General features: G+C 41.2%; 1 pseudogene; it reads left to right on the top strand.

Annotated features, from left to right (window-relative positions):
* Nucleotides 1–10,444: 10,444 nt before the first annotated feature.
* On the top strand, nt 10,445–11,394 carry LOC127685435 (pantothenate kinase 1-like; annotated as a pseudogene).
* Nucleotides 11,395–11,821: the final 427 nt, after the last annotated feature.

Genomic DNA, 11,821 nt, shown 5'->3' with positions numbered 1-11,821 from the left:
ATAGAAAAAGAATTGCCATGACATCTGGAAGAATCCAGAACAGAGAAAGCGATAAACTGAACACAACCAGACTGTGCATGACCATGGATATCTTTGAGAGAAGGGAGAATAGCAGTGGTTAGATAATAAAAATGGTGAGAGAAGCAAGAGCAGAGCAGAGCGAGAAAAACCATAGAATAGCATGGTTAAAGAGAACGAGGAGCTGCCAATGGCAGCCTGTGTGTGAGCTGAGGGAGGTCAGGCACCTGAGGCGTGAGAGGGGCTGGGAGTCTAGCACGGACTTTGAAGCGCAGAACGGGTATTTGTGGTACAAGGGGGCCTGAATGCCAGCATGTGTGCACTTTGATATCCTGATAGTTACCACAGTAACCAAATGTCTCATTTGGATAGAGGGGAATTGGCTTCACAAGCTCCTGGGGAATGCTGGCTTTTCTATAACGGCCAGAGATCCTGCTGTAGGCCTGATTGAGCCCATTTCTGGATATTTAAACTGCATTTTGGAGTTTGAGGAGTTGGGGTTCCCTTTGAATGTGAAAATTTGGGTATGGTTTGTTTTGTTTTGAGAAAGTGTCTCAAAGTGTCCCTGGCTAACCTGGAACTCTCCGGATAGACTAGGCTAGCCTCAAATTCACAACGTTTTTCCTGCCTCTGCTGGGATTAAAGGCATGTAACACAATGCCCAGCACTACATTGAGATTTTATTTTAAAAATTAATTTACAGTTTGGTAAATATATTCATATTTTCTCTCTTCACCATTCTCTTTCCCTCTCCTCTTTCTCTCCCTCTCCCTCTTTTTCTCCCTCTCCCTTTTCCTCACCTTCCTCTTCTCTTCCTCCTCTATCTCTCCTCTCTGTCTCTCCAATGCTGGACATCAAATCTAGGATGGCATACATGCCAGGCAAGTATAGTACTGCCAAGCTACATCTTTAATAAGTCCATTTTATATTTTTTCAAATATTCTTAGGTTATCTCCTTTGTGTGCAAAAATCAAAAGTAGCAACAATACAGTATAAGTTTCATGAATTAACAAAAGACATTAAAATATATTTGTGTGTTTCTGTATGTAGGGTTGGTTGTTTTCAAATGACTATTGTGGCTTATGCTGGGTTTTAAGTTTTATTTTGTTGTCTTTGTCAAATATATTTTAATATGATTTGGTTACTGTTGTATGACAAAACTTTTCCTAGGAAGACTCAAGACACACACACACACACACACACACACACACACACACACAAAATCTACTTACCCCAGATAGGGAGCCCATAACAGACCAAAGTACTGACACCAGCACAGTCCAACTGGTAAACCAATAAGATTGTTGGGTTACTTACTGCATCAGAAGTGTCTTTAAGACACCAAAAGCCCACCCTGGCATGGGTGACAGCTCACAAATCCTGGGAACATGAAACACAGCCTGCAGCAGCAATGCAGGTTGGAGGGTGTCCTTTCCAGATGCCTCCATTGTTCTAAACCTCTTCCGGGCAGCTGGGCTGGTTTCTGTTTCTTCAAGGCAGCTGGTATGGTATTAGGGTCTTCTTCACAGCTTGTCTCCTCTGAAAATCTGTTGCTTTTACATGCTCTGGCAGGGAAGGACTTAGTGAATCTGGTCAATTTCAGGGACTTCCTGAAGCTGTTTTGAGTCGCTTACCTTCCTGTTTAAAAAGCTTCCCTCCAAGGTGAAGTGCTTCACTATGGGAGGAAATTATTAACAGTTTCATAGACAATTTATTCTGAAAATTAGGTGAATTAGTTTTAACCTAGTGAGTTCTAAAATTCAGGGGCTGGAGAAATGACTCAGTGGTTAAAAGAACTGGCTACCCTTCCAAAGAGCCAGAACTAAATTTCTAACACCCACAAGGCAGAATACATCACCAAGGCAGCTACAAGCATATTACTCCAGTTCCAGACGATCTGATGTCCTCTTCTGGCCCCTGAGGACACCAAGGTACCATGGTGTGCATATATACACACAGACAAAATACCCATACATATATACACACAGACAAAATACCCATACATATATTTTTTAAAAGTAAATTTGACCAGTCATTTGTTTCGAGGGTTGAAATTATTGTGAGTCACAATAGAACATCGTGGCTAGCACGCTGTTTTCTGTTGGGAATGTGGAGAGACTGGATCCACTCACCCTCTTCCAGGACTAGCCTCTCAGAGGAAACAGCCTAGACCAAGGCAAAAACAAAGTCCATTATGTAAGTGAAATAAGCCGATGAGATATATACATGGAGAATTATTTCTTTTCTTTTATTCATTCATTCATTCATTCATTCATTCATTCATTTGGTTTTTTTGGATTTGTTTTTTTCGAGACCGGGTTTCTTTGTATAGCCCGGGCTGGCCTGGAACTCACTCTGTAGACCAGGCTCCTCTGCCTCCCAGAGTGCTGGGATCACAGGCGTGCGCCACCACCACCTGGCTTGCATGGAGAATTCTTTTTTTTTTTTTCCGATATAATTTATTTACATTTCAAATGATTTCCCTTTTCTAGCCCCCCCACTCCCCAAAAGTCCCGTAAGCCCCCTTCTCTTCCCCTGTCCTCCCACCCACCCCTTCCCACTTCCCCGTTCTGGTTTTGCCAAATACTGCTTCACTGAGTCTTTCCAGAACCAGGGGCCACTCCTCCTTTCTTCTTATACCTCATTTGATGTGTGGATTATGTTTTGGGTATTCCAGTTTTCTAGGTTAATATCCACTTATTAGTGAGTGCATACCATGAGTCACCTTTTGAGTCTGGGTTACCTCACTTAGTATGATATTCTCTAGCTCCATCCATTTGCCTAAGAATTTCATGAATTCATTGTTTCTAATGGCTGAATAGTACTCCATTGTGTAGATATACCACATTTTTTGCATCCACTCTTCTGTTGAGGGATACCTGGGTTCTTTCCAGCATCTGGCAATTATAAATAGGGCTGCTATGAACATAGTAGAACATGTATCCTTATTACATGGTGGGGAGTCTTCTGGGTATATGCCCAGGAGTGGTATAGCAGGATCTTCTGGAAGTGAGGTGCCCAGTTTTTGGAGGAACCGCCAGACTGATTTCCAGAGTGGTTGTACCAATTTGCAACCCCACCAGCAGTGGAGGAGTGTTCCTCTTTCTCCACACCCTCTCCAACACCTGCTGTCTCCTGAATTTTTAATCTTAGCCATTCTGACTGGTGTAAGATGAAATCTTAGGGTTGTTTTGATTTGCATTTCCCTAATGACTAATGAAGTTGAGCATTTTTTAAGATGCTTCTCCGCCATCCGAAGTTCTTCAGGTGAGAATTCCCTGTTTAACTCTGTACCCCATTTTTTAATAGGGTTGTTTGGTTTTCTGGAGTCTAACTTCTTGAGTTCTTTATATATATTGGATATTAGCCCTCTTTCTGATGTAGGATTTGTGAAGATCTTTTCCCAATTTGTTGGTTGCCGATTTGTCCTCTTGATGGTGTCCTTTGCCTTACAGAAACTTTGTAATTTTATGAGGTCCCATTTGTCAATTCTTGCTCTTAGAGCATACGCTATTGGTGTTCTGTTCAGAAACTTTCTCCCTGTACCGATGTCCTCAAGCGTCTTCCCCAGTTTCTTTTCTATTAGCTTCAGAGTGTCTGGCTTCATGCAGAAGAATGCGAATTGATCCATCCTTGTCTCCTTGTACTAAGCTCAAATCCAAATGGATCAAGGACCTCCACATGGAGAATTCTTAACTCAATACAAAGTACAGAGTTGGGTAACAAGAATTTCACTTGGTCCCTGCAGCATGACTTCCTCACTGAACACTGATTTCTCTCAGACTGCTTTCTGGTGTGTGAAAAGAAAAAGACAATTTTCACCTCATAAAGTGATATATATATATATATGGGATGGATATAAATGATGTGTTTGAAGCCACAACTCCACTCCCAACAAAGCAAATCAGACTGTGGCCAGACTGTGGCCGTGGTTAGCATGCAGCTAAGCTTACCTGGTTTCCAAGTTCTAATTCAAAAAGCCTTGGTTTTTTGGTTTTGGGGTTTTTTAGGTTTTGGGGGTTGAGACTGAGTTTCTGCCAGGCAGTGGTGGCACCCGCCTTTAATCCCAGCACTTGGGAGGCAGAGGCAGGCGGATTCTGAGTTTGAGGCCAGCCTGGTCTACAGAGTGAATTCCAGGGCAGCCAGGGCTACACAGAGAAACCTTATCTCGAAAAAACAAACTCAAAAACAAAATAAAATAAAAAATAAAAAAAGAGAGAGAGAGAGAGAGAGAGAGAGAGAGACTGAGTTTCTCTGTAGCCCAGGCTGTCCTGGAATTTGAACTGTAGAAAATGATGGCCTGAAACTCAGACATCCAACTTCTTCTGCCTCCCAATTTCTAGGATTAAAGGTGTGAACCCATTAAAGGTGTGAGCCGCCACTTTCCCCAGTCTGTCTTCTTTGGATGCCAGTCGAAACCCTCAGCAAGCTTTCCCAACACGGTGGGCCAGCTCCCTTTCTCCATAAAGACTGACCCACTTCCTCGCTGCGCAGCTGTGTCTGCCTGCTTTCTTTCAAAGGGAGGACTCTCTGCCTTTCCTCTCCATCTCTGTCCTCTCAGCAGCTGCCAAAATTTGTATCTTCCCTTTGCTGTGGCATTCCCTTCGCACCTCATTGAATGGTCCTCATGAGATATAAACTTCATAGAAGCTTACTCATTCAGTATGATTGAAAATAAACAATATACCGGAGGGCAGTGTGTGCGAGACGTGGGGAGGTTTGGAAGCTCCTAGCTATTGAGCTAGTTAAGGCATAATAAAATATAAAGGTTGTGTGAGTGTGTCCTTCATTCATGAGTCCAGAGCTCTTGAGCAGGCGCACCCACTGAAAGCACAGAGCACGCATTAAATATTTTCTACTCTACAGGTAACTGTCAGATGGTAAAGGATAACTTCAGTTATGCTCTGAGTATATGACTGAATAGCATTTCTCAATCCCTTTGGTTTCAGGACAGTGTTACACTCTTAAATATTAAGAACTCTTGTTTGTGGTGGCTGCGCGCAACTTTAATTGCAGCACTCAGGAGACAAATGGGACCTCATAAAATTACAAAGTTTCTGTAAGGCAAAGGACACCATCAAGAGGACAAATCGGCAACCAACAAATTGGGAAAAGATCTTCACCAATCCTACATCAGATAGAGGGCTAATATCCAATATATATAAAGAACTCAAGAAGTTAGACTCCAGAAAACCAAACAACCCTATTAAAAAATGGGGTACAGAGTTAAACAGGGAATTCTCACCTGAAGAACTTCGGATGGCGAAGAAGCATCTTAAAAAATGCTCAACTTCATTAGTCATTAGGGAAATGCAAATCAAAACAACCTTGAGATTTCACCTTACACCAGTCAGAATGGCTAAGATTAAAAATTCAGGAGACAGCAGGTGTTGGAGAGGATGTGGAGAAAGAGGAACACTCCTCCACTGCTGGTGGGGTTGCAAATTGGTACAACCACTCTGGAAATCAGTCTGGCGGTTCCTCAGAAAACTGGGCACCTCACTTCCAGAAGATCCTGCTATATCACTCCTGGGCATATACCCAGAGGGTTCCCCACCATGTAATAAGGATACATGCTCTACTATGTTCATAGCAGCCCTATTTATAATTGCCAGATGCTGGAAAGAACCCAGGTATCCCTCAACAGAAGAGTGGATGCAAAAAATGTGGTATATCTACACAATGGAGTACTATTCAGCTATTAGAAACAATGAATTCATGAAATTCTTAGGCAAATGAATGGAGCTAGAAAACATCATACTAAGTGAGGTAACCCAGACTCAAAAGGTGACTCATGGTATGCACTCACTAATAAGTGAATATTAACCTAGAAATCTGGAATACCCCAAACATAATCCATACATCAAATGAGGTACAAGAAGAAAGGAGGAGTGGCCCCTTGTTCTAGAAAGACTCAGTGAAGAAGTATAGGGCAAAACCAGAACAGGGAAGTGGGAAGGGGTGGGTGGGAGGACAGGGGGAGAAAAGGGGGCTTATGGGACTTTCGGGGAGTGGGGGGGCTAGAAAAGGGGAAATCATTTGAAATGTAAATAAAAAATATATCGAATAAAAAAAGACAAAAAAACAAAAAAAACAAAAAACAAAAACAAACAAAATAAAAAACAAAAAGAAGAAAGAAAGAGAGAAAGAGAGAGAAAGAGAGAGAGAGAGAGAGAGAGAGAAAGAAAGAAAGAAAGAAAGAAAGAAAGAAAGAAAGAAAGAAAGAAGTACTTGTGGCTCTGACAAAGGACATGGGCTTGGTCCCCAGCACCCACGTGCTGATTTATAGCCACCATAACTTTAGTTTCAATTTAGTTTCAAGAGATCAAACTCTCCCTTTTGACTTCTATGGGCACCAGGCATGCAAGCAGTGCAGAGATATACATGGAAGTAAAACACTCTTATATGTTAAATAAAATAAATCTTTAATAATTTTAAATAGTAATAAATATTTAGAACATTATTATAAATAATGCTGATTTTAAACAGTGTACTAAGCGCAGCATTTGGGAGGCAGAGGCAGGAAGAGCTCCGAGTCGGGGAAGCCCAGGAAGCACAGAGAGGTCCTGTGTCAGAAACAGAACAGAAGCATCCACCCATTGTGTGTCTAAAAGAAAAAAAAACACAATGAGAAAGACCTCAGTTTTTGTTTGTTATTTTCCCCAGTTTTGGAGGGACAGGACTTCTCAGTGTAGCCCTGGCTATCCTAAACTCACTTTGGAACTGGTCTCAAATGCAGCGATCCACCTGCCTCTGGCTCCCAGTGCTGGCTGGGATTGAAGGCATATGCCATCTCTGCCTGGCAAGTTTTGATTCTTTGCAAATCTCTTCAATGTCTGACTTAATAAAAGGCAGCTGAGTTCTCGTATCCACTTCTGTTGGATGAGTTCTTGTATCCACTTCTGTTTTTACTCTGCTGCAGTTAACAGTGGCTTCTGGAAAACTCCATTGCATGCCAGTGAAAGTGAGAAAAATGGAAAATAACTTTTTAGAGTTTTCATAAATATAATTCTGACTTATAGGACTCCTGTCATTTTCAGAATTATTACACTGGAATGCAGTATAATTTTTTTTCCTTTTTAAGATTTAAGAAGCTCTTTGGGTGATGTTCTAGAAGAATCTCTAAGATTTATCACTATTCAAAAATAAGGCATAGAGCCCTGTATATTTCAGCCCTAGAATCATTTTTTAAAAATCAAGGAGGAAGATGGGTGGTTGTGGCACAGGCCTTTAATCTCAGAACCCCAGAGACCTGCAGATCACTGGGTTCCTAACCAGCCTGGTCTATAGAGTGAGTTCAAAGTGAGGACAGTCAGGAACTACACAGAGAAACCCTGAATTGAAAACAATGACAACAACAAAAAACAAACAAAAAACAAACAACAACAAAATCATGGGAGGAGTTGGGCATGGTTGGCACATGCCTTCAATTCCAGCACTCAGGAGGCAAAGGCAGGTGGATCTCTGTGAGTCCTGCCTGGTCTACACAGTGAGTTCCAAGATAGCTAGGACTATGTAGAGAAAACCTGTCTCAAAAACAAAACAAAGCAAAACAGAAACAAACAAAAAACCAATAATGGTAAATAAATATGACTCTTTTGCATGTACTTGTGATATTATTGTAATGTAAAAGTATATTAAAAGAAAAAGCAAAAACTAAAAACTGGAGAGATGGGTACTTTCCTCCAGAGAACCAGGTTAGCACCCACAACCACCTGTAACTCCAGGCCCAAGGGGTCCAACGCCCTCTCTTGATTTCTGAGGATACCGGTAACACATATGGAGCACAGACACACACGCATGTAGAGTATCAAAAACATAAATTAATGAAAAATAAATTAATTAATGAAAACAAATTAAGAAAGTTAAAAAACAAAAAGCTAGTAACAATTACCCCTAGATCAGTAAGTGAGAAAAAAATACTGTTATTTCTTTCCTTGTTTTTGTTTGCCTTTGAACAGTCTATGTTATAAAAGGATTAACTGATTTAAAGAAAGAATAAACACTCATGTGGACACAAACACACACATATACACATACATGTGCACACATGCATACACACATATACACATGTACACATATATGCACACACATACACAAATATATATATACACACACAGAAATGTCTTGTGGCTGTTCAATAAAAATCAGATAGATCCTTTTATACTGAGATAAAAATCACTATTTTCCGTTCTTTTTAAAGATTTATTTATTTATTATACATAAGTACACTGTTGCTGTCTTTAGACACACCAGAAGAGGGCATCAGATCTCATTACAGATGGTTGTGAGCCACTATGTGGTTGCCAGAATTTGAACTCAGGACCTCTGGAAGAGTAGTAGTCAGTACTCTTAACTTCTGAGCCATCTCTCCAGCCCCAAAAAATTACTATTTTAAAAGCCAATTTAACCATCAGAAAAGTGTAATTCAAATGAACATGTTTTATTACTATTAACTGTCTTAGGGTTAAATACATAAAATGGAAAGCTCCTTACTATTGAACCACTTTGAATATTTCTATTAGAATGATGATAATTATGGAGTCAATCAAACATGAATTGAGAACATGTCCAATTCAACCAGGCAGAAGAGAGGTTCAAGCGACTCAGTCAATCAACTGAAGAATTACAGAATTCATGGAGTCAAATCAGCATAAACTTTTAAAGAAAGTTTAACCTTAGCCACTGGTTTGAAACAGGTTTTGCTGCTTATCAGTAAACTTCAGACTCTCCAAGCTTTAAACCAACATTGTTTCTTCTCCTCTGGGTCTGTGGGTTGCAGTGGCTCTGCTGGGTTGGGCTAGAATCAGATAGGCTTGATTCCAGGCTCTTGATTAGGTTCAAGTGTACTCTACAAATTTCCTCATTCTCCTTGGACCAGTGGCTACATGGGACATGTTTTTCTCATAAAGGGTCATAGGAGTTCAAAACATGAGACAGAAACATGAGATACCCCTCTAGATCTTGACATGACATGTTTGTCATTTTGGTCCATGTATCTTTGACCAAAACAAGTTACAAGGCTAAACACGTCTTTATTTGGGAGTATGGAGGGGGCGGGGCAGGGGAAGGGGAGTTTCTGCCTCTTCCAACTAGGAGATTATATGATAAAGACAAGATTCAGAATTCTACTACAGATAGGTCATGAAGCACTTGTGATTCAGTCTACAGCATCTTACAAAAGGTAAACAGTCTCTAACAGAATGATATCCCTGGGTATCTGCATCCTCCTTGTCCATAAATATTCTGCTAAAGGGGATAGGAGTGGGGTTAACTATGGTCTGCTAAGATTGGTAAAAATAGAAATAATGTTACAAATAAGCCCCATATTGGATGAACATGTATATGTTTGACCTTTTAATCAATATTTAAAGGAAAAAGGCACAAGTCGATGACAACTGGTGACAGGTGAGCTCAGGCCTTGTCCTGACTCCAGGCTGCATCAACCTGTTAACTGTGGCGCCCAAGATGCCTTTCCCAGGACATGGCAATCATCATGGGACATGGAAAGATCCACCAGCATGTTTGGTTCTGGTTTTCTCTGGTGCTGGGCTGGAACTCAGGGCCTCCTACTTGCTAAGCAATTGCTCTCCCAACTGAGCTGCATCTCCAACCTCAACTAGTAGGACTTTGGCTGTAGCAGAGCATAATACTGAAGGTTAGGCACATAGCAAAGCTAGCATTTTAGGCACTTAGCCCTCAACACGATGGCAGAAGGGACCCCTCTTATACACAGAAAACATCCTTAAAGACATTGGAAACCACACCTGTCTTTGACAACTTAAATTCACTGGTTGAATTAAATAAGTCCTATTATAGGACAGGGCATGTGGGGATGGTCGTTGGCAATCGCAATAGCTGTTTAAAACAGGTCTAGAAGTCATCAGACATTAAAAGACACGATGAGGGCCTGGAGAGATGACTCAGCTGTTAAGAGCACTTGCTGCTATACCAAAAGATTCAAGTTTGGTTCCTAGCAGCCAGGTGAGGCGGATCACAGCTGCCTGTAACTCGAGCTAGCGAGGGTCCAAAGCCATCTTCTGCCCTCCTCCAGGACCCACACACAGTGTGCATAAACACACACTCAGAACACATACGTTTTTAAAAACACGAATCTTAAAATAATAATAAGGCAAATAAGGAGACCACGTGACCCAAAACCAGAAAGGGAAAAAAATCAATAATAGTAGATACTCCAGAGTGAAGTCAAATTAACATATAAGGGCATTAAAAAGCTACTACAAATAGGGTAACACAATCTAAGAAAAGATGAACAAATAAATGGAAAGATCAAGAATTTCAACCGAGAGGTGAATCTGGAAGGAAAGAAGAAGGGAGAGAGGAAAAGAGGGAGGGAAAAGGGGAGGTTAACAAAGTTAAAAAGGTAACTCGGGACCTAGAGAGATGGCCGCCACCCACCATTAAGAACAAAACTGGCAAAAAGCAAACATTTCCATGGTTTGTCATGGATATTGGCAGAACCCTGGTTAAGCTGGTTGACTTTGAAGCAAAGCATATCAGGGCAGAAGAGGAAGAAGGGTAGAACCTGAAGAGCATCAGGAAGTATTTGATTTCTTTTTTTAAAAAGATTTATTTATTTATTATATGTAAGTACACTGTAGCTGTCTTTAGACACCTCTGAAGAGGGCATCAGATTTCATTACAGTTGGTTTTGTGAACCACCATGTAGTTGCTGGGATTTGAACTCAGGACCTCCAGAAAAGCAGTCAGTGCTCTTAGCCACCGAGCCACCTCTCCATCCCAAGTATTTGATTTCTAATGCTGCTTACAGCAAAATCTGGATCCAAGCCATGCACCTAGTATTGAAAAACCTGATGCTGTGTGGGCCCAAACGAATCTGCACGTCATCCGCATTCCCACCAGTGCCATGCCCGTGTTCATTCGGATGGGCATCTACAAGAACTTCTCCAGTCCCTACACCAGCTCCTGTTCCATAGGAAGTGAGGCTTTCAAATTTGAGGAGAACTTCAGAATGACTGCAAATCTATCTGAAGCTGCATACAATGGATGAACTGGACTGTTTGACTCAGAGTCTGCTTTAGTTGGCTCTGATGGCTTAAGTAGCAAGCCAAATGTCACTATTCTGAAAACCCCATAAATCATGAGTTATGTTTAAAAAAGAAAAGTTGTATTGTTTGAATAGCCCATGCCCTCTGTTAATGCTCGTTAATATAGATGGGCTCAGTGTCACGCTCTAACTGTGTACTCCAAGGATATCTACAGAAGAGTTACAGGGACCCGTCTTGAACTGGGTTATTCCTAGGCCTGTGTTGCAGACTGACTGTTTGTGAACCTGCTGAAGAAGTTCTAGGAATGGCAGATATGCTGCAGACATTTGGTCCAAAGGTCAGCTGAAAGCTCTGGGTTTGGGGGCGTGATGGTCACCTTGGAACTCCCTGTTGGAACTGTTCAAAATGATTGATGAGCAGAGGAGGCAGCAGCCTGTGAGGACAGAAAGCTGAGGGGCACGGCCAGAGAAGATGACATCTTTATAAGCCTCTATGGTGGATGACCCTGCTGTATTTGTAATCTACAAATTTAATTTCATCTCATAATTAGTTATTTTTTTTCATGACATTTCATGATTTCCTGATGGTTTCTAATGAAACCATGACTCTGGCATGTTGCATTGTGAACACACTGTTTCATCTTATTTTTAATACCTTCTGTTTTAATGTCTTACCACAAAAAGGTCCTTCCCCTGCTTCTGTCCCTCAATGGTCTCCCTCTTTTATGTCTATGTACTCTCCTTACTGTGATCGTTCATGTCAATCAAGGTGCT

The sequence above is a fragment of the Apodemus sylvaticus genome, chromosome 1, assembly GCF_947179515.1.
Source record: "Apodemus sylvaticus chromosome 1, mApoSyl1.1, whole genome shotgun sequence".
NCBI classification, from domain to species: Eukaryota; Metazoa; Chordata; class Mammalia; order Rodentia; family Muridae; genus Apodemus; species Apodemus sylvaticus.
The sequence above is the reverse complement of the archived record's forward strand: the minus strand, read 5'-3'. Positions and strand labels throughout refer to the sequence as shown.